The following is a 21,342-nucleotide window of genomic DNA, read 5'->3' as shown; positions in this document are numbered from 1 at the left end:
GCAACGGATCCTCGTGCCAAATTACAGCGTTTCTTGGTTTTGCGGCTCTTTTGGGGACTGCGGATGACAAGGTATCCGTCTCCGGGAAGAAAAGCTTTCTCTGTTGTGGGCAATGCGAGTGGGGGTGCGGTCAGTTTGGTAGGCAGGGAACATAATTGTCGGGAAGCAACTACAGCGGGACAGAAGGAGACCAGCTTGGGGGCGAAGAGGTGGCGTGGTGGGAGGTGGAACTTCCTGCACATGCTAAGGGTCTTGCATCCAAGGGTCACAGGAACACATGTGCAAGCGACATCTGCGCTGTGACGAATTGCTTCAGATTGCGGGTGGTACTAAAGGCAAAGTTATCTTATCCCATATGCTTAAGTCTTCGTACTTCAGCAACAAGAACAATATTTTTTCTGTATATGTACGTGTAATGTGCGGAATATTTTATGCATTGCCAATGCTTTCTGACCATGTAGAAGTTGTGCCCAAATGTTTGGGCATGATGAGGTACCCTGAGGTGTACCCTTTCCTTATTACATGGTTTAGTTCCTTTTATTTGATTAACGTGTAAACCAAAGATTGGCTACGACCGGGTTTCTGTTATGTCATTGTAATCTGCAAAGTAATCTGGGAACTTCATACAGACCTATTATACCCAGAATAGGAAAAATGTCATTTTATTAAGGAAAAAACTCCGAATAAAAATTTCCTTAAGCTATACGGTAAAAATTCGGCGGTCTGAGAATCATGAGATGAAATCTTATCACAGATTGGATTGTTGCAATGGCTATGCTCTCATCCCCTTGCGGCGTCTAACATCCCGTGGGACAAGATGGAACACAGTTTGAATGCTAATTTTATTTCAGCATTCGCACTACACTGTTGAAGGAGACGTAAAGCCTTGGCTCCAAAGACAGTTTTTTAGGATTTAGTTTTCGCCATTGGCTGATTTCTCTTCACTCATCCTTCCCTACATTACTTTCAGGGAAACATGAGCTTATACGATGCTTTATCCTACTTCATCTCTTCTCTAAATGCCATGAGGGGCAATGCTCCATTATAAGAAGTTTGATTCTACCACAATGAGGTGAAAAGAATGCATAAAAGAAGAAGAATGAGAACCAAAAGCTACGGAGATTTCGCTTTTGTCTCCAGCGGCATAAAGGGAAAATATAGATTAAATTGCATGAAAAGCCGCAGAAGAAAACTGTTGTTGAGGGAGAATTGATTCTTACCCTTAATTATTTCTAAAAAATGTGATTGTGCTTTAAATTGCAGTATTTTTTTGAAATGTTACATATATTTTTACTACGTAAATAGTTTTGGTTGAGAAGAGATTGTTGATTAAAAAGAAGGTGGATAGTGGATTTAGAGAATGAAAGAGATAAAAAGGCAATAGCAAGGCAAATAAAAGGAGAAAACGAGAAATAGGGGAAAGAAAATTGTTAATGGATAAATGGCAGGATGCATCGGTTGGTGAGTGAGAAATCTTTATTTTGTACTATGGACCTTCAGCTATGAACGTTAACTTGGAATCCCGCTTTTTCATTTTCTAATACGGAAAGCGAAGGATTAGTTCAGATCAACATAGCAGACGAAAATAGAGCCACAGAGTACACTGCAGCGTAGAAGGTCGTCTGAAATGAGTAGCGCCTACAGTAGCTCGTAATTCCTTTAAAGCTAGGAGTAATCATCAAAGGATTAAGAATGCAGAGTTGGATTTTCGTAGCAACAGAGCGCTAAGTGCGATGGGTTTTCCTGTGTTATCTTGGAAAATAATCAGAAACATGCTCGACGACGGATAGCGAAAAGAGTTATTCTGACAAATATATATTTTAAAAATGAAACATACAATGTATTTCATTATTCGATAAGAACCTCTTCGGAGAAAATTATTAAGCCGATGTATTAACTGAGAAAATGCATTTTTGACATGAAATTTCTAAAGACAAGTAAACATGGATGAAAAGGTTAGAAAAGACTTTAATGCTGCAACGTCGGTGCGTCGTCGACAGTGTACCAGGTGATATGGAGGCGATTCTGAGGCTTTTGATCAGAAGGTTATGAAAGAATTAGAGAAAACAAAATTGTCTAAGAAGCTGGTAAGAAAACGAGGAGGCGGGAGTGAGAGTATAAAATTTAGCTGACAATATGAATCACGTCGACTTAATTGAAATACTTCTGCAAGAAAAATTCTCACATAAGTAAATTGAGGTAAAAAATCGGTTATTGTGACGAATGTCTGTTTCAAAAATGAAAGACACCACCCATTCCATTGTTACGTAAGAATGTTTTCAGAAAGTATTCATTAAGTTCGCAAGAATTTGCTCACGATATTGAGCCGTTCATGGCGATAACAAAAGGGGGTTATTTTTAGCCAAAATACACAAATATAGTCTTGGCTCTGTGTTGGGGATAAGAAGGCATTTTTGAAATGATACTTGCCAGCACTCATGTGTGTACTCTAATACTATTTTTATTTCCACTACTGTTTATGGAATCTGAATTTTAAATATCCGGAACACAAAACTTTTCGGGAAGGGCATTGATGAAATGTTTTCATATGAGAATGCACCATTCCAGTTCTAAAATAATCATACGTGCGACACTAAAAATAAGCAGAGAGGGATATACTTAAGCAAAAATAAAAAAATAAAGCAATCTAAGTTAACCAACGTAGGCCGTGACTTTCGTATCAAAATTGTATTTTTAAGATATGTGCGATAAAACGCTTCGTATTTAAACTGATTAGACCGTAGATTGAGAAGAGTAATTAGTGAAGAGGAGGAAACGGAGTAAAATTGATTACGAATAAAAATGAGCCTGGGATAGTTGGTGGTTTAACCCTATGAGGGAGTTAAGTATTCCTGGTGGTAAGGAGATAAAATGAAGAGAAATTGTTGTAATGAAGGCTTTGGAATCAAGCCCATTGAATTTTAGGAATTTATTTTGATGAAAGCCTGACCATAGCAGCTTCACGGTAATAAACTTACGTCACTATCCGAATTATCATTAACTGGGCGTCATTGAATTAACTACTTGGAAACTTTGATTGTCTCAAAGCCAATACAATAGATTCTAATAACAATTAAAATGCTCAGAATTACCCTAAAATCTGTAACTCAGACTGAATAAGGGAACTTTTGTATTAAGTATTGCTTGTACAGTGAATAAAGGAGTTGTTAAGCAGAGTTAATAAATACGATATAAATTATATAAAAAGAAAATTGCGGTTAAAGAGCAAATATATATTTACTGCCACAGCTACTACACTTTATTATGGGCAATGTTGAGCAAAGCAACTGCCTTAAAGATAAAAGATTTCAGCCAATGATAAAAAAAATAGTCGTCAGCTCCGGCTAACCTCGCTATTGTTGTTAAATAAATCTTCTTTAAGAAATTGATAACGCCAATAATGTTAGGTATTGACTAGATGGAAATTATATCATTTTGTTGGAAGTGTGTGGGTCGAGTTGTTAGAATCCCGTTGTAGAGCTCTAAAATGTGTGTTTCGTAAGCGTTATATTTCTCTACTCGCTGATCATAGCTGGCGATCCCGAACATAAAGTTATGAGATTCACGAGTTGAAACGTGGCCAATCAAGAGCACTCAACTCTGTCCTCTTGACGCTCTCCACCGCATTCAATCTGCCACCCTCTTGAAATCACAACCCTGAACAGCAGTTACCATCCCAATCCCAACTTTCCCCTCTCCTCACACCCTTTTGGCAATCCTTTGAGCCCACATATCGCTAACCCGGACAGCCAAAAGTTGCGGTCTCAATGCGGCCGCACTTTGTCGCTAATATCTCCCTCCCCCTGGAACCCACAGATGTCGCTGCGAAGCTAACAGAGAATTGGAGCTAAAAGCGCCCATTTTTTGTGAAAATGACTTCTGTCTTCGTGATCTGTTTACAGGAACTCCCTCCTCTACCCTGAATATTCTTGTTGAACAAAAGGAGTTAAGACTACCACAAAAATTTTCAACGGTATAAACTTATTTGATATCAATAAACAAATTTTTCATATAAATATGATGGGAGTAAAAGATAACACAAATACTGATTAAAATAATTTGAAATATACCATTAAACCACTTAGCTTAAAAATATGAAATTACCAAGTCATTGTTAGATTGAATGATGACGCTAATCCATTGGAAAGCCATGGTCATTTCACTACTGGATAGGATGGGGTTGTACCATAGCAAACATATTATTTCTGAAACGGAAATATTTACAAAACCATGCCTAACTACTAAGGCACATTTTTTTCTGCACCACTCAAGTCAGTACATTGTATTTTAGAATTCCATCATTACCTCTCCTTAAATAGTCGAAAAGGCAGTCTATAATTTGCAATAACAGTATCACGAAAATATAACAGAACAGTTTTATTTCCGAAAATTACAGAACATTAATTTCACGGATTTAGGGTATTTAATTATACGATGATAAAAGTTTGCGGCTTTAATGAACAAAAATTCCATTTATACTAAATAGTTTCATTCATAATGTGGCGCGATATGATTTATAAAATGTTCAGTAATATTTGCTATAAGGAAATGTAATTTGCACATATATTGTCCAGCTATCTACTACAATTGCTATGGCGAAATGGAACTGGTGAGCCCTAAGCGTTGCTAAATTTGATAGACACCGACTTTATGCCATGGAAAAATCGTAAAAAAACTTTAAGCACCATATCAAAGACAAAGAGTAGTGTGTAAATGAGTAATGTCACAGAAAAGCTTTTCTTTACTTGAGATTCTAGATGATGTTTTGTGATGGTGATTTATAAACTGTAATCCCCATCAGGTGTTTGAACCTTGGATCGTTCGCAAAATAAAAAATATAGAAGCTCATCATGCTTTTTACTCAAAAATATAGTGATACAACAAGAGATCTCAATCTATTCGCGTGAGGGTAATACATTTTAATTGTAATCGCATCTCCAAATTGAAAAAAAGGCAAGATGAAGAGCCAACAATAACGATAGACTTGAATGAAGAATAGCAGACAAAAATATCCACTCTCGGATTACCTTATTCCTTCTATTTTCCATGGATGTACAATCTAATTTTTTTGTTTTGCCACCACACGTAATCACAAAATCTTACTGAAAAAGTAAGCAAGAGCTGTATAAAAGGCACCGTCTGAACTTATTTAAACTTAAATCAAATTAACCTAAAAAACAAAATATTGAAATTACACTGAAGTATCTTCCACTTTTCCTTCCACTTCCATATACCCTATTCCGTGAACATACCTAATAGTACCGCATAGTATTGCAGAAATTTGCAGGATAATTGTTCACGAATGGACGTGCACGTGAAAACAGAGTGATGAAGCGAATTACCTTTAAAAACAGCGCTAAACCTTTCTGAGGATAATTGTCACTTACGCGATGGTGGAAGAATGAAGCCAGAAATTATTTAGAACATGAAAGATGACATAAATAGCATCCCTTTTGAAAGCATGCTCCGGAGTGCTTGCTGAATTGATGTCTGCTTTTGCAAGGACGCAAAGCGTGATGCTTCCATATCTGCGACGTCTGTTGCTCGAAATGTTAACACAGAGGAAAAACATGGGACTAAGGCAACCATGCGTGAGCGGCCTGAATCATAATTAACCGGCTGTAAATAAAACTACTGGTTATTGAATTAAGTAGGCAAATCACAATTTACCCTTCACAAAATTTCGGAACTTTCAAAATTTCCATTTTATCTACAGTCTAAATTGACTAATAGCACAAATAAAATATCTATTAGCAATAAACACATCAATTTACATGCACAGAGAAAATAATTCACATTTCTTGAACTTATAATAGTAATAATTATCAATCCTAACGTTTTATAACTCACGCAGCATTCATTATACGTTTAAATAAGACTTGCAACGGATCATTCCTACAGAGTAAAGTATTATTATGCCTAAGAGAAAAACTACTGAAGTAAAATTTTGCTAACGAGCTACTTATTTGAAATTAAAAACTTGGAAATGCCACCAAAACATGGATTGGATTGAAACAAATAAAATATTTTTTAATTCAGATCTATTGCACAAATTACAGAATACGGTAACCTATATATTTTCTAGACTTCTATAATTACCAAGCACCAAGGATAAGCTCGCAACAAAATCATGCTCAACGGCTGAGAAAGTTTTATGAAGAAGATTTTTGATGTATAATATTGAAAATATATTGGAAATTATAGAAGGTAGAAATTCCTGATTACTTATTTTCAAGTGAATAAAATAAATATAAGTCTAAACTATTGCTTCCGGAATATTGGTCTCTAATTTCAATGCGTTGTATTTACGTCAAACGACTGAATATGGATAGGTGCAGAAGTTTTTCAACTCCTTGAATTAACTGATGCCTCGTCTCACTCTTCTGCCCATTACTCACGTTTGAAATATCGCAATTTCCTTCTCATTTCCAAATTATGCTTGATGAACCTCGTTATGAAGGATACCATGAAAAGGTGTTGTAGGTGTTTTCACTTCCAAATACACACATATTTTAAGAAAAATCCACATTATAGCTTGTAGGCATTTAGGTGTAGTACATGCATCACTTCTTTTCCTTCAGGGAAAAATTGACATAAACAAAATACTTGTAAAATGGACAAAACAATGGAAGGGCATCAAACCATTTCATTAAAAATGTTTCAGCCTCAATTTTCCCTTCTTCTACCCTAAATAATTAATACTTTCTAATATTAATAACATTTAACATCAACGAAAAAAGAAAATTGCTGTTTTATTAATTTTTAGTTAAACGAATGCAATATACTCATTCCTCAAAGAGTGTTGAAACAGGAGAAGTAATCATTGGTTGGGCAAATAATATTTGTAAATATTTGTAAACTGGGATTTATAGCACAGTCCAAATTACTTTGATCAAAAATTAAATTTAACGTTAATGTCAATATAAACGATTATGAATGCAGGAAATAACGATTATATATGGGTAAAAAATACTGAAAATGGCGAAGAACGTTTTCCTACAAACACATAATAATAATATTTGCGGAAATGGCCCTAGACTAAACGAGGAATGTAAATTGAGGCAAAATACCTCGCAAACTAGCACCCTTGCTAATCGGATCTATGATAAGAATATGATGCTTTCAGATATAAATATTACTCGGTCATCAAAGGCAAAGTGAAATTAAAATAAAAACTTCAATAATTTAGCAAATTGGTGACTGATTATGCATGTTTTGGCATGATAACAGCCATATTTCCCTATTTATAAGGCAAAATTATTCTTCAATACTCAAGGCTTCATGGTATAGAGGGATCCACAACGTTGGTATTTCAAATGATTGAAATCGATATGAATTGATTCCATTGGGTGTACATTAAAGATGGACGCTCAAACAATATACCTATTGGTGAAATAGTAAATAACCTCACAGTAAAATAAATATTGGCTTCACATAATGATAATAATTTGTTATCTTCGTGCAACTTAATAATTTTAATTTAAAAATTTGTAAATATTTATACAACTGCATGTACTCCACTGGTTCTGGTCAATTTCATGATTAACATTTCGGATATTTAAAAAAAAATTGAACTTTAAAGTTTCAAGAAAGAAATATAAACGTGAAAGAATGCAGGAAATTAAGTAGAATAGTAGGCAATAATTGAGAAAGAAAATTCTTTTCCACAAAATTCAGTTAGTATGATACAGGCTGATGGAACAAGGTGAAATGTTTGATCTGTACTACTGCTTACGGACGGGATGCCAACGAATCCGTAAATATATGAAAATAATCGAGAATAACATCATTTGTTCATAAAAATGAGATCGACGAGAGACACATGACTACATGAAAACGCTTTTTCCAATTGTGCGAAAAATCCACAGAGAAAAAATCATTCGCCTTGACCGGGATTCGAACCCGGAACCCTCGATTTCCGGCCGAGTGCTTTAGCCAGTTAAGCTACGATTAAATTGCATTTATTTTCAAGATGGATGTACAGAGTTATTTCAAAGTTCATTTGGTTATTTTTAAAGACAAAAAAAAAACATTTAAAAAAAACATTAGAACAATTAGAACATTTTGAAGAGTGCTGTTGCCTTTCGGAAGTCTATTGCTCAAGGTCCTCTCCGCATACAGCTGTCACTGCCCTGGTGTGCTCCCACATCAAAGAGTACGCCGAGCAATCAGGGCGACGTCCAGTCACTTCACTCACTCCCTCGCCTTCAAGAGTCGCAGGAGCCAGGGTCGTGTAGACGGTGGAGCGCCGCGGAGGGGAAGGTTGCTGAGCAGCATTGAGAGACCCCCGCCCACATCCCCACCATGCAGTCTTAGATAAACAAATTTGGATATCAATGTGGAAAGGATTTTGTTTTTATAGGAAGGGAAAAGTCGAAAATTGAGGGAAATAAGCCTATCGTCACTATCTGGACCGGCACCGAAAGTGTCCCAAGTTCTGAGGATTCTCCTTAAGACTAGCCATTCCATAGGGGGTTCATTGCAGCCAAGAATATGATGGCTGTTGGTGTCCTCTTGCCCACACAGTGGGCAGTTTGGGGATGCGGCAAGACGCATACGGTGGAGGTGTTGTCTTATAGGCAACAGGTCGGCTATCACGCAGTACATCGTACTAATGAGTCTAGCATCTTTCCCACTATCAGCCCAGTTCCACCACGAATTAGACGGTGGACGAGTAAAGTGCGGGTATTTAATTCCCAATGCTCTCTCGTAAATAATTTTCGTAGTAAATGATTCCCCCGCACGAAGAATTTCGACTAACTTTTTAATGTTTGTAGAGGCTTTTCGGAAAGTAATGAGATTATCAGCTTTTGCCCATGCATTTTTCATTAAGGTTTTCCTCGGATTGTCCGATCCCGCGAGAATTCGTATGTGTGTCTTCGCTAGCAGTATATCGCATTTTAACGCTACGTCCGTCAATTTTAGCCCTCCGCGATCAAACGGACCGTAGAGCTGCGAGCGGGAGACCTTCCGCATATGTTTATACCAAATCATAGCGTTCGTAGATTTTACTATGATGGCATGAGTCTTGTTGGGGAGGGGCCAAACGTGAGCCATATACCATATCTTGGGCGTTATTACCTGCTCAACTGCGCGGACACGGCCCGTGAGAGGCAGCGAGCTGAGTGTGTACATTCCCACTCCTTGACGTACGGCCCGCTCCACCACTTCCCAGTTTCGAGTGAGCATATCTTCTGGGTTAGCGCCCCACCATAGGCCTAATATCTTCACAAATGGAGACACCTCCGCCCAGGGTGCTGGCAATACTGGTCGTGGCCCGCTGATATGGAGGAATTTTGATTTTTTCTCATTGATGATTAACCCGCCGGATTGATATCTTTGAATTATCTCTTTTGCAGTCACCAGCTGCTCGTCTGAATTTACAAATATGCTGATGTCATCAGCATATAGAATAGCTGTATGACGAAAACCTCCACACGTGATGCCTATGTTCGCTGCTTCTAGTGTGCGAATGACCGGGTCCATCGCAATGGCGAATAATAGCATAGATAGCGGACAACCCTGTCTCACGGAATTCCTTATTTCAACAACGGGGGTGAGGGCATTGTTTATTTTAATTCTGGCATTCACGTTTGAATATAGGGTGCTGATGAACCCAATGAATTTATCAGGAAAGAGCATGCGTTTCATTATTTCAATAATATATGGAACGCGAACAAAATCAAAGGCCTTCTTGAGGTCTACAGCAAGTATGGAGCAAGGGTCTTTTTCCATTTCGGATGCGGATAGAATTATGTCTCGGATGAGTAAGGTGGCATCTATTATGTTTCGTTGCCTTGAGATGGCAAATTGTAACGGAGACAAAATATGGTCCGTAACTTCAATCATGCGGTTTTTAAGCACATGCGCCAATATTTTATAGTCGCTGTTGAGGAGCGCTATCGGCCTGTAGTCGAGGAATGATTTTGGGCGCCCCGACTTTGGAAGGAGGCTAATGACGGCGCATCTTTGGCTCGGAGTCAAAGTTCCATCAGTCAATGACTGATTGAGAACATTTTTTAATGTTTTCCCAAGTATATTCCAAAAAGTTACATAGAATTCAAAGGGTAATCCATCCATGCCTGGCGCTTTTCCTTTTGGTAGCGATTTTATTACGGCATCGAGCTCCTCCTCAGCGATGCCGCCGGTGAGTGTGTCTTGCGCTTCGAGCGGGAGGGTTGGAAGATTTGGCAAAGGGGGCATGTCCGCCTCACTCCAAGGGGGGTAGCGTTGGAAGGTGTTCGTGAGGTGTGCGGTGGCTTCCCGGAGAAGGCCATCTTTGTTGTTTGAGAGGCGAGGCGAGTGTGTCTGGGTTTGTTGTAATCTTACAGTGCGTTGGAGGTCAGCAAGTGTAAGGGGACCCCATGTGTCGGGGTTTAATTCCCGCTGCCAGCACCGTGGGGCATATTTTCTTAGTTCTAAATTAAAAATAGCTGTTTTCAATGACGTAGCAAGTTTTTGAAAGGTAGCATGTTTTTCTGGTGCTTGCATCAGGTCATTCAATGCACTTCTATAAAAAAAAAGTGTGAAATTGATCTCCTTCGACCTTTGCCTCTGTAGTTTCTTTATGTAACTCGCTATTTTAGGTTTGAAGACCTTTTCCCACCAATTCGTTATGTCTGTCATGGGGCGGATGGAGGATATTAGGCCTGTGATTCGATCTCCAATGGCTAATCGAATGTTTTCTTCCCCAAGGATGCCTACATCCATTCTCCAATATGGAGAGGGGGGATGCCGCGCAGTACAAGGCGTATCAGTGAGGTTAAGGTCGAGCACTAGAGCGCAGTGATCCGAGGTGCTTACAGGTAGAGTTTGGATGGAAATGAATAGGGGTTTGATGGAAGAGGAAAGGAAGAAATAGTCAATTCGAGTGCGAGACTTGCGTCCTGCTCTCGTGAAAGGGGCGGGGCGGGCGTCGGGAAGGAGAGAGGCGTCAGAGGCACGCGTGCTTTGGATGAGCCGCGCGAGAGAGTGGCTCGGCCGGTAAGTGATTTTTTCGCGGTTCGTGTCCGAGTCTTCGCGTCTGTATATCGAATTAAAATCTCCCCCCATTACAGCCTTCCCAGTGAAGGTTGTTAAGTATGACAGTAGATCGTCTTCGAAAAAACGGTCACGTGCATGTCTATTTCCTTCCCCGGATGGGGCATAAACATTGATAAAATGGGTTCCTGCGGCAACGAGTGATAAAATACGTCCTGAGGGGTGACGCCGAATGTGGTGACAGGAGATATTATTGTGGACAAGTGTGACAATACCTAAGTTAGTCCCTAGGTTATTAGAAAATATCTGAAAGTTTGGGTCCGGCCAGACAAAATCAAAAGTCGTCTCCTGTAGCAAGACGATATCAGGCTTCAAATTTTGAATAAAGGACGAGAGGAGTTTTACTTTGATCGGGTTTGAAATCCTGGCAATATTTAAAGTCAGACAGCGCATGGTGGTTGTGAGGCGGGGTGTTACTTACTCTCTTTATTTTTTTCACTTGTGTCGCCCTGGCGCCGTGGTTTCCGACGGCCTGCTTCCCCTCGCCGTTTCCCAGGTCGCCTGGGGCTCTTCGGTGCCGATGTCTCTTGTCTAAACTGCGCCCCATCCAAGGTCTCCTCATCCGCACTCGTCTCCGACGCTGTCTCGGAGACAGGGATGAAGAAACGGCTTCTGGTGACGCTTGGTCTCAGCTCGGGTGGGCAAAACAGGGAGGAGTCAGAGTTCGCATGTTGGTGCTCAGTGGACATGTCTTCAGGCGTAGGGGACAAGGAGTAGGATGTCGAAGGTGGTATTGGAAGAGAAAGGGTTTCTATGGTCGGGTTGTCGCTGATTGGGGAGAGTGAAACAGAAATGTTGATTTCCGAATCCTCAGGTGTGAGAGTCAGGGTATCAATGTCCTGTGATGCCGCAGGCTGGCTAGCGGTCTTCTCCTCCATTGTCCGGAATAGGTCCTCGCTGATGATCGTGACTTGGGGGAGTTCGGAGGCCACAATTACGCCACTATTTTCCGTCATGGCGTCTTCTTCCCGTTCGTGCTGCGTTACCGGCTTGGGAGAGCCAGGGGGGCAGTCGACTGCGGCGGGAGGGGGTGTCGAAGTGTGGGAGGGGGAAATGTCGGCCACAGCTGCAGGAGGGGGTGTCGAGGTCTCGGGGGCGTCCTGCAATGCCGAGCAAGCCTCACGCGCTTGTCGCTTCCGATCCGGGGATCCATGGTCCGATTCGGACTGTCTGGTCCAATGGGGCCTCGTGGGTAAGGCCGGAAATTCGTCTCTCGGTGCGGTCTCAAGTGCGATAAGGCCTCGTGCTGCCTCTTCCAAGGACTTTTCATCCAGAAACTGTGCAGAGGAGAGTGGGGCAGCCATTGCCTCTGCGTAACTTCTTCCGCTGGTGTTCCGTGGGCAGTTTTTCCTCTCGTGGCCGACTTGACCGCATCTTGCGCACGTACGCTTCTGTCCCTCGTATATTATGAGAGCACGTTGTCCGGAAACCTTAATAAAAGAAGGTATGTTGCTGTCTATCACCATGCGGGCTAATCTCGTACCTGTGTAGAACCTTTGCATGCGGTGGCTTCCCCATGTACTCTCCCAAATTCTTTGAACCTTTCCATATTGGGATAATTCCTTCGATATCTCCATCAATCCAATCTCAAAGGGGAGACCAATGATTTTTACTTGGACAGGTGTTCCGGCTGTGCTCTCAATGGAGCACTTAGTTCTCTCCGTTTCCTCTTGATGGAAAGGGCAGACGTCTCGGTCCATCTTCCATGATTATCTGCATTCTTTCTTCGGTATGTAGTTTCACAAAAACCATTCTTCTGTTAAAACCAAATTGAATTCCATAGATATCTTCATCCACGAGGCCCAGCGTTTCCGTTAAGAAAATGTAGACCTCCAGTGGTGAGGGAAAATCGTCCTTTTCCTCCGTCGTGAGAAGAAGGGTGCTTCGTCGTTCAGTCGCCATGGCTGGGACTGGGCGCCTGAGCGGGGGCCGAAGCCGAAGGAGTGCCGGCGAACGAGGTCTCGCTCGCCGGTCGAGCTTTCGCGTTCCCGTTAAACAAGAGCTCGGTAGAAACACGTCCGTCTACGAAGGCTACCGAGGCGTCATTCTTCCCAGGAGAAATTTGTGGACTATACCGCCGGCTATGGCGCCGTGCGCACGATTTGGACTGCTCGTCGCATAATATGCTCAGCAGTCCATACCACCTTGTCCCTGTATTGTATAGTCCACAAATTTCCACAGGGAAGAATGACGCCTCGGTAGCTGGACGGAGTGGACGTGTTTCGGAGCTATCTGTGAGTCAGCGACCGAGGTTTTTTTTCCCGGCGATCGAGCCCTTGATCGCCGGGAACGTGGTTTTTGCGTTCCCGGTGGAGTGCTTTGCCTTTCGGTTGAAGGCAAAAGCTTTGTTTTTTGTGGGTTCGCACCCCTGTACCAGGGGTGTGCGGACAGTGTTTCGTGTCGGTGTACGCAGAGCGAGCCGTCACAATGCCAGTTGAGAAGAAGAACACTCTCCGTGTCAACATAGAGAGTGTGAGTGAGGCGCCATCAGTCCTTGAGGTCCACCAACTGCTCGGTGGAGACCTCGGGCTGAAGACAGAGGAAATATACGGAATCAGGCTGGGTCCGGCAAGGAAGTCGATCTTCGTCAAAGTCAAGCAAGAGACTACCTTCGAAAGGATTATGGTGAAAGCGGGTGAAAAATTCCAGTTCCCGACCAAGGGCCCCCAAAGGTTCTCTTGGTGGTGCGAGTATATTTCCGAGAGATATACGTACGTTAAAGTGTGTCAACTACCCTTCGAGGTGTCACGTGAGCAAGTGGAAGCTGCATTGTCCAAATATGGAAAAATATTCGCGTATGTGGAAAATAGGTGGGCCGGCGATGGGTTACACCAGGGCACTTTGACGGGCACTAGGACCGTTAAGATGTCCCTCACTGAAAATATACCAAGTGTCATTAGTATTGAAGGTGAACGCGCTGTCATTCATTACGACGGGCAAAAGTTAACGTGCTCAAGATGCGGGAGTGAAGATCATTTGAGGCTACAGTGCCCCAAAACGAAGGCGGGACCGTCATACGCTAATGCACTTAAAAATTCTGGGGGGGGGGGAGAAGATGAGAACGACGAGGAGAGGATGGACATCCCAGTAGAAGACGGGGGGGTAGTACAAGTGGCGGAGGAGACGCCCAAATCGGTTGAAAGTGGGGGCAATGTTTCGCAAAATAACGGCGAAAGTGCTGTGAGTGCAACAGAGGGGGTGGAAGTGAAGAAAAAGGAGAAAAAGAGAAATAGGCAACGTAAGAAAAATATATCCAACGGCATAAACAACGACAGCAATGTGCTTGTTTCCTCAACCGAGACGGACACGGAAGAAGCAGTAGTGTTGGAGAGAAATGTTGTAGTGAAGGGGGGAAAACCCGATAGTAAAATTGTGGAAATCATAAGTGAAGGGGAGGGAGGAAATGTTTTAATGAATGCCTCAGGCACTGTGGTTTCGACCGAAATCATGGATTTGAGGGAGGGAGGTTGTGATGACAATATGAAAGTGCTGGAAGAAGAAAAAACGTCCTCGGCCGTTGGGGGGGTGGGAGGGGAGGGAGTGTTTTCTTCCTTTCTTACACAACCAGGTCCAAGCAGGCTGTGGTCGCAGCGAGACGACGAGGAGATGGGCTCTAGTGATAACGCGGCCCTCACCCCCTCAGAGGATGACGAAACGAATAGAACTGCAGCCGCAGTCGCGAAAAAACTATTTGGGAAGGACCTCACACAGAAAAAGAAAAAGAAGTGGAATGACAGGCTTAGAAAACGAGGCATCAGAATCCAGGGTGGTGAGCACAAAAAGGAATAAAAAAAAATCGTCCAATTAAAAAAAAATAAAAAATTATGGATAATAATTCCTCCAAAGTCTTTGTAAATCTAACGTTAATTAATTTAAATAGCTCTTGCTTTGCTTTGATTATAACTATGCTTTTAAATTGTCAAATAACCCTTGCTTTGATAATCAGAGTTGTTTTATATGAACCATGCCGAGGGCCAGACTTTACTTTCATTCCTTACTTTATAAATTTGAACATTTTTTCTCTTGAATATTTTTCTTTAAATACCGAAGCTGTCATGCAAACGGTCTCTATTTGTTTCCCCAACATTAGAAAGAACTTTTTTCAAATACAACAATGAGTACCTCTCCAAGTAAACGAGAGATAACGGTGGCGTCACTGAATGTGGCCAGTATTACGAATAACTTAAAAATCAATGTTATTAAGAATTTTATGTACAATGATCTAAAAGCAGACGTCATCTTCATCCAAGAATACAAAGAATCGACTGCTTGGCAGAGCAAACATTATTGTATATTTGGCAATACTGATGGCTCCTCTCTAGGTACAGCAATTTTAACTAAAAAGTCTTTAGAGGTAACGAATGTGCGTCGTCATGCCTCCGGGAGGATAACTGCACTGCAAATCGGGGACACGCACTTTATTAACGTATATGCCCCTGCAGGAGGTGGGATGTGGAAGGACATGCGAGAGTTCCTGGCAAGCGAAATTCTGCCTTACGCATGCCTTTTCAAGGACAAGGCTATAATGGGGGGAGATTTCAACGCTATATATAGGAGGGAGGACAGCTCGGCAAACAATACGCAAATACGATACCCAATAAACAAGACATTTAAAATTCTAGTCAGCAATATGGACGCAATAGACACCGGTAAAAATACAGCTCAAAACAGATTACAATTTACCAGAATAGGTACACACTCGAAAACCAGAATCGACTACATATTTATATCACAGAAACTAAAAAATGATTTAATTCAATATAGTACGACCCCTATTGCCATTTCAGATCACCACGCAATTCACATTAAAATTAAACTGGACCTTGTTACACAGAGGACATACAATAAGAAGGAACAAATTTGGCGCGTAAATACCAACTTACTAAAAGATGTAACATTCTGTAAAAAGGTTGAATATGAAATATTAAGGCTCTCAAACCACGCTCTTAGCGAAAAAGACATTTTAACCTGGTGGGAACAGATATTTAAAGCAGGTATTATAAAAAAACTTAAAAAACTAACTAGTGATTATTATAGAGAGAAAAATGAAGGAATAGCATTTTATAGAGAGGTGCTTCAACAGCTGATAGATTCAAATTGCAGGACACCCAGTGTAAATTTCGAAATTAAAGAACTAAAAAAAGAAATTTACAGACGGGAGGTGGAAAAGCTTGCCCCGAGGGAATGGGAGAGAGGGTACGATACGAGTGAATCAGAAGCTCTGACTTTGGAACAAATACGGATATTAATCAAAAATGCGAGTGGAGGTGAAGTGGGAGGGCTAGTTGACTCCGAAAAGCGGCTCGAGGAGGCGACGAGCTTTTACAGTCGACTTTATAATCAGTACGGGGTATGGGAAGACGGAGATGGGCCGCCTATCCCCCCCCTCCCCAAGCTCAACCCCGAAAACACGAAGAGCTTCGAGGCAACGATCACAGTAAACGAAATAGACGATGTGAAGCTAAAGCTGAAAAAGGGAAAGGCTCCAGGGGAGGACGGTCTGCCTAATGAGTTCTATCTCACATTTTGGGAACAAATGAAACCTATTCTATGTGCAGTCTTTAACGCCATCTTAAAAAATGGGGAAATGTGTGAGCGGATGAAAAATGCATTAATCACACTGGTTCCCAAAAAGAGAAACGCGAAGCACCTTACTGAATTTCGGCCAATCTCTCTGTTAAATACAGACTATAAGATATTAGCCCATATTGTCGTCCAAAAAATGACCATGATAATGAATGGCGCAGGCCTAGAGAATCAGTTTGGAGTGGGAGAAGGGAAATCCTCAATTGACGCTTGTATTTTAATCCGGGACATTATTCTAAGTAGCATGCCAGAAGAGGAAAACTCACTATATATTTTAACTATTGACCTAGAAAAGGCTTTTGACAACATCAGAACAGAATGGATTTTTAAGATTATGAGAGAAAAACATTTTCCAGAAGGAATTATAAGCATGATTAAAACGCTTTATCATGAGATTACATCTCAAATTAAAATAGGGAACAAATTATCCGATCATTTTATGATTAAAAACTCAGTCCGACAGGGGTGTCCGTTGTCTATGTTGCTGTTTTCTTTGGCAATGGAGCCACTTATAATAGACTTGAAACACAGCATCGGAATCAGGAGGTGTGGAAAAAGTTACGCATCCTGTATATATGCCGATGATATCACTGTCTTTGTAAAAAATAATTTAGAACTAGACAGAATAAGTGGAATAATGGAAAAATACACCTCAATAGGCATGAGAATTAACATGTCCAAATCTGCTCTCATCCATGTTAAAGGGATAGAGTTTTCTGATACAAAAGGTTGGAACAAAGTCGATGGCCAAAATATATTAGGGCTATGGTGGGAGAAAGACCTTGCCGCCACCATTAATAAAAATTGGGACATGGCAACCGCAAAAATTCGGAAAACCATATTTGGCTATGCGGAATACAACACGCAGATTACATCAAAAATAAAACTACTCAACGAAGTTCTATTCCCAAACCTATGGTATGTGGCTCACGTCTGGCCAATGCCTGAAAGAGTAAACGCTAGCGTTATAAAGATGACGAACAAATTTATTTGGAGCGGCTTCCTTCAAAAAGTTGCAAGGAAAAGGCTATACGCGCCCCCAAAACTGGGTGGTCTAAACCTAATCAACACAGCAATAAAGGCACGGATAATAGCTATTAAAAATATCGCTAAGATCTTACACGCAGATGATAACGAAAGAAAACGTTTATTGGTTAACTCCATGGAAAAAACAAGGGGGCTGAGGTACTTCAAGAAAATCGTGCACGAAGCAAATAATTTCGGGGACAAATATGCATTTAACAATACTCTGCAGTCCACTAAACAAATATACGAGCGCGTGCTAAAGGAGGAGCTGGAAACGACTCCTTACACAAGGTCAAGCAGAACCTGGGAAAATTACTCCAGGCTGGGAAGTGGTGCGAGGGAGGCGGGCATAATGTTCAGCATATGTTCGGACTGCCTGGTGACTAATGCCATGAGAAAGAGACTAGGTCTACGAGCAGAGGACGAGTGTCCGGATTGTGGGAGGCATGACGACATACCGCACACTGTTCTTGGTTGTCAAGAAAAGCACGATGTATTTTGGCAAACGTTGAAAAACATATATAAAGAATTCGATGCTTTCGGCACGGGAAGAATTAACGATGAGGATCTATTAAAATTGAATTTCCAACTCTTCCCATGCACGAAGAAAAAGATTTTAACTGAACTTGTGGCTGCTTATGTTTTTAGCAAACACTATAGAGGAGACATCAGGTATAGTTTAATTGAAAAAGTGAGATTTCTAAACAAAACTGTAAATATTACAAAGGAACAGAAGGAGTGGCTGCAAAATGTTTTTTAATTAAAAAAAAAGTAAGTGATCTCTGCTTTGGCTCATTTCTCTCTTTCTTTTTCTTATTATATAGTGCTGCCTATGTATATCTTCACTCTCTTTTTTATATAAATATTTATAAAAATGCATGTATAAAGGTGTGCCATATAACTATTCTAAATATTTGTATAACTGTAAGTGATTTTAAAGCATATTTAAAAAATATGTAAATATGTAAATTTTTATATATTGTACTGTGCCAAAGTAAGCAATAAATGCTTTTTAAACGTAGCTTAACTGGCTAAAGCACTCGGCCGGAAATCGAGGGATCCGGGTTCGAATCCCGGTCAAGGCGAATGATTTTTTCTCTGTGGATTTTTCGCACAATTGTGCATTGCGGGTGACTCCCGTAAAAGTTATCACCGTGGCTAGTCCCGGTATACTTAAATTCGCTTTTTCCAATATTTTCAGAGGGAACAGGTGAGAAGGAAATCGAAAAGACAGAAGCTATTTCTTTGTCAATCGATTTCGTATCAGGTTCCCTCTTTTTATTTGCACTCCATTCCTCGCCGAGGAAAATTGGAAGGACCGAGAATGGAACGGAAGGAAATAAATCAAATGAGCCGAGCGCAAATACAACCATTGACACGGTGCCTGGAGGATACTACTAGCTGAAATTGTTTCTCTTCCACGTTCTTTCCGGTGGAGGAAGCACAACATTGCCGCAAGCGGTTTGCATTATCGATATTCAGTGGAAAATAAAATGGATATGCCTAGGGCATTCTCTCATCGCGGAAGATGGAAGTGATAGCATATGTATGGTTGCTAATTTTTATTACCTAAGAAAATAAAATATTGCTAAGTAGATTAAATCGAAACTTGAAGCATTTACGTGGTGGAAGGGCTCCATATTAATAATGAAAAACATTTTGTTACTTCCACAAAATTCACAATTTCTATTTTATTACCGGTTTCGGCTATTACACCATTTTCAAATACATGTATTTGAAAAATTCACAATTTCTATTTTATTACCGGTTTCGGCTCTTACACCATTTTCATACATACATGTATACACCATACATGTATTTGAAAATGGTGTAATAGCCGAAACCGGTAATAAAATAGAAATTGTGAATTTTGTGGAAGTAACTAAGTGTTTTTCATTATTAATTGCTTAGTAGGTAACTAATTCGCTGGGGGCTGGCAGGTGTGCATCATTCATACCCAATATATCTCATATTGCAAAGGATTTACGCAATTTTAAAATGCTCCGTATAATTTAAAGTAAATGATATCTATCACATTAATGTATTAGCTAAAAATTCACAAATAAAATGAAAAAATTTAGAGAGTTTTCCTATAGAAGTTAAGTAACTTCACGAACATACTATGTCCAAAAAGTCAAAGACACCAAAACCTACTGATATCCGAGTCGATATTTAAAATTTTTTACTCATGTGATTGAGAGACTTGCATGAATACTAAGGCTTAAATATCAAAACTCGGTTATTTTCAAATTACAAGATCTTTAAGGACTCCGGATTGCCATCTTTCATCGAAAGTCGGAAGCATGCAACACAAGATCCATTGCATGATATAAAAAAGCTCCGAGGTCAAAGTAAGCATATTGGTGCCGAGAAGATTATGAGAAGGTTTATCTAGAGAGATTTACTCACACCTCACGCATGGGATATACATTGAAACATCATGAAAAAATGTCTTGCGTATCAAGGAAAGATGGACAGAAAAGGGTGAACTAGTTTCAAAAAGTTCATCCATCGATTATTGTTTTCAAGGTCACTACTGGAAGGAAAGAGAATGAAAGAAGATATTGACAACACACAGAGGTCCTCCAGATATCCATCTATTTCAGTTCGTCACACAATCCCTTGGTTCCTCGTCGAATCCCTTTGAAGTTTACAGGGATACTCCGAGTAGTGGATATCCTCGCATGAATAGACTTTCACTGAAGGAAGATGTTAGCACGGAGGACCTCAACCAAACTACATGCAAAGGCGCAATATTTACCAGAAGAATTGATGCTCAGCCCTGAGTAAATAAAATGGATATACCTAGGGCATTCTATCATTATGGAAGGTGGAAGTGACAGCATATGTCGAGTTGCTAATTTTTATTGCCTAGGAAAATGAAGTATTGCTTAGTAGGTAATTAATTCGATGGCGGCTGGCAGTTGTGGATTATTCATACTCAATATAGCTCATATTGCAAATGATTTACGCCATTTTATAATGCTCCGTATAAAAAAACAATAAAACATAAAAAAAATAACTTATAACGTTATATCTACCAATCAAATCGTGTCCACAACGAGAAAGAATCGATCTAATAATTAATGAAAAACTTCTGTGAAGTAAATTTTCAAATAAAATTAGATTATCAGCGGCCTGTTTAGTGAAAATAGGCTCGATGTGATGAGGCAAATATGCTTTATAGCCCCGTTTGGTCAAAGACACAGTTGAAGAAGGGCAGAAATACTCTTAAAACGTCCTTTTTACGGATGATGGTGACTGAACCTGGGTGCTGTATGCATAGACATATGAAATACACTAAGTATGATGAATTGGTGGCTTAAAGCTGTAAATATTATCGATGTATATAATTCTATAGTAAAAATTTAGCCATAACTTAAGAGTATGACCTCTTATTCTCGTACCAGTCACACTTCTCTGTATAATAAATCTGGGTTGTTCTCTAAAACGACTTAAAGATAAGATAACGAAGTACTTATAAGATTAATATTTCGCCTTCCTTGAGTATGCTACCCAGACAACAGTGACTGCTGAAGCTCCTGCATCCTCAACTTACCCATAATCCAATGCATGCTCTTCCCATAAACTTTGATCAACACATCGAAACCCAAATTGCTATTCCGAAAAGCAAACTGTCATAAGCAAGATGAATTAAAAAAAATAAGCCATTACCTTTATCTCTATTAT

The 21,342-nt window shown here is 40.4% G+C and overlaps 1 protein-coding gene across 2 annotated transcripts in view; it reads right to left on the bottom strand.

Annotated features, from left to right (window-relative positions):
- Positions 1 to 21,342, bottom strand: part of LOC124155628 (Kv channel-interacting protein 4-like) — a 397,142-nt gene that overhangs the window by 65,231 nt on the left and 310,569 nt on the right. The gene's annotated exons all lie outside the window — the stretch shown is intronic.

This window comes from Ischnura elegans, chromosome 3 (assembly GCF_921293095.1).
Source record: "Ischnura elegans chromosome 3, ioIscEleg1.1, whole genome shotgun sequence".
NCBI lineage: Eukaryota > Metazoa > Arthropoda > Insecta > Odonata > Coenagrionidae > Ischnura > Ischnura elegans.
The sequence above is the reverse complement of the archived record's forward strand: the minus strand, read 5'-3'. Positions and strand labels throughout refer to the sequence as shown.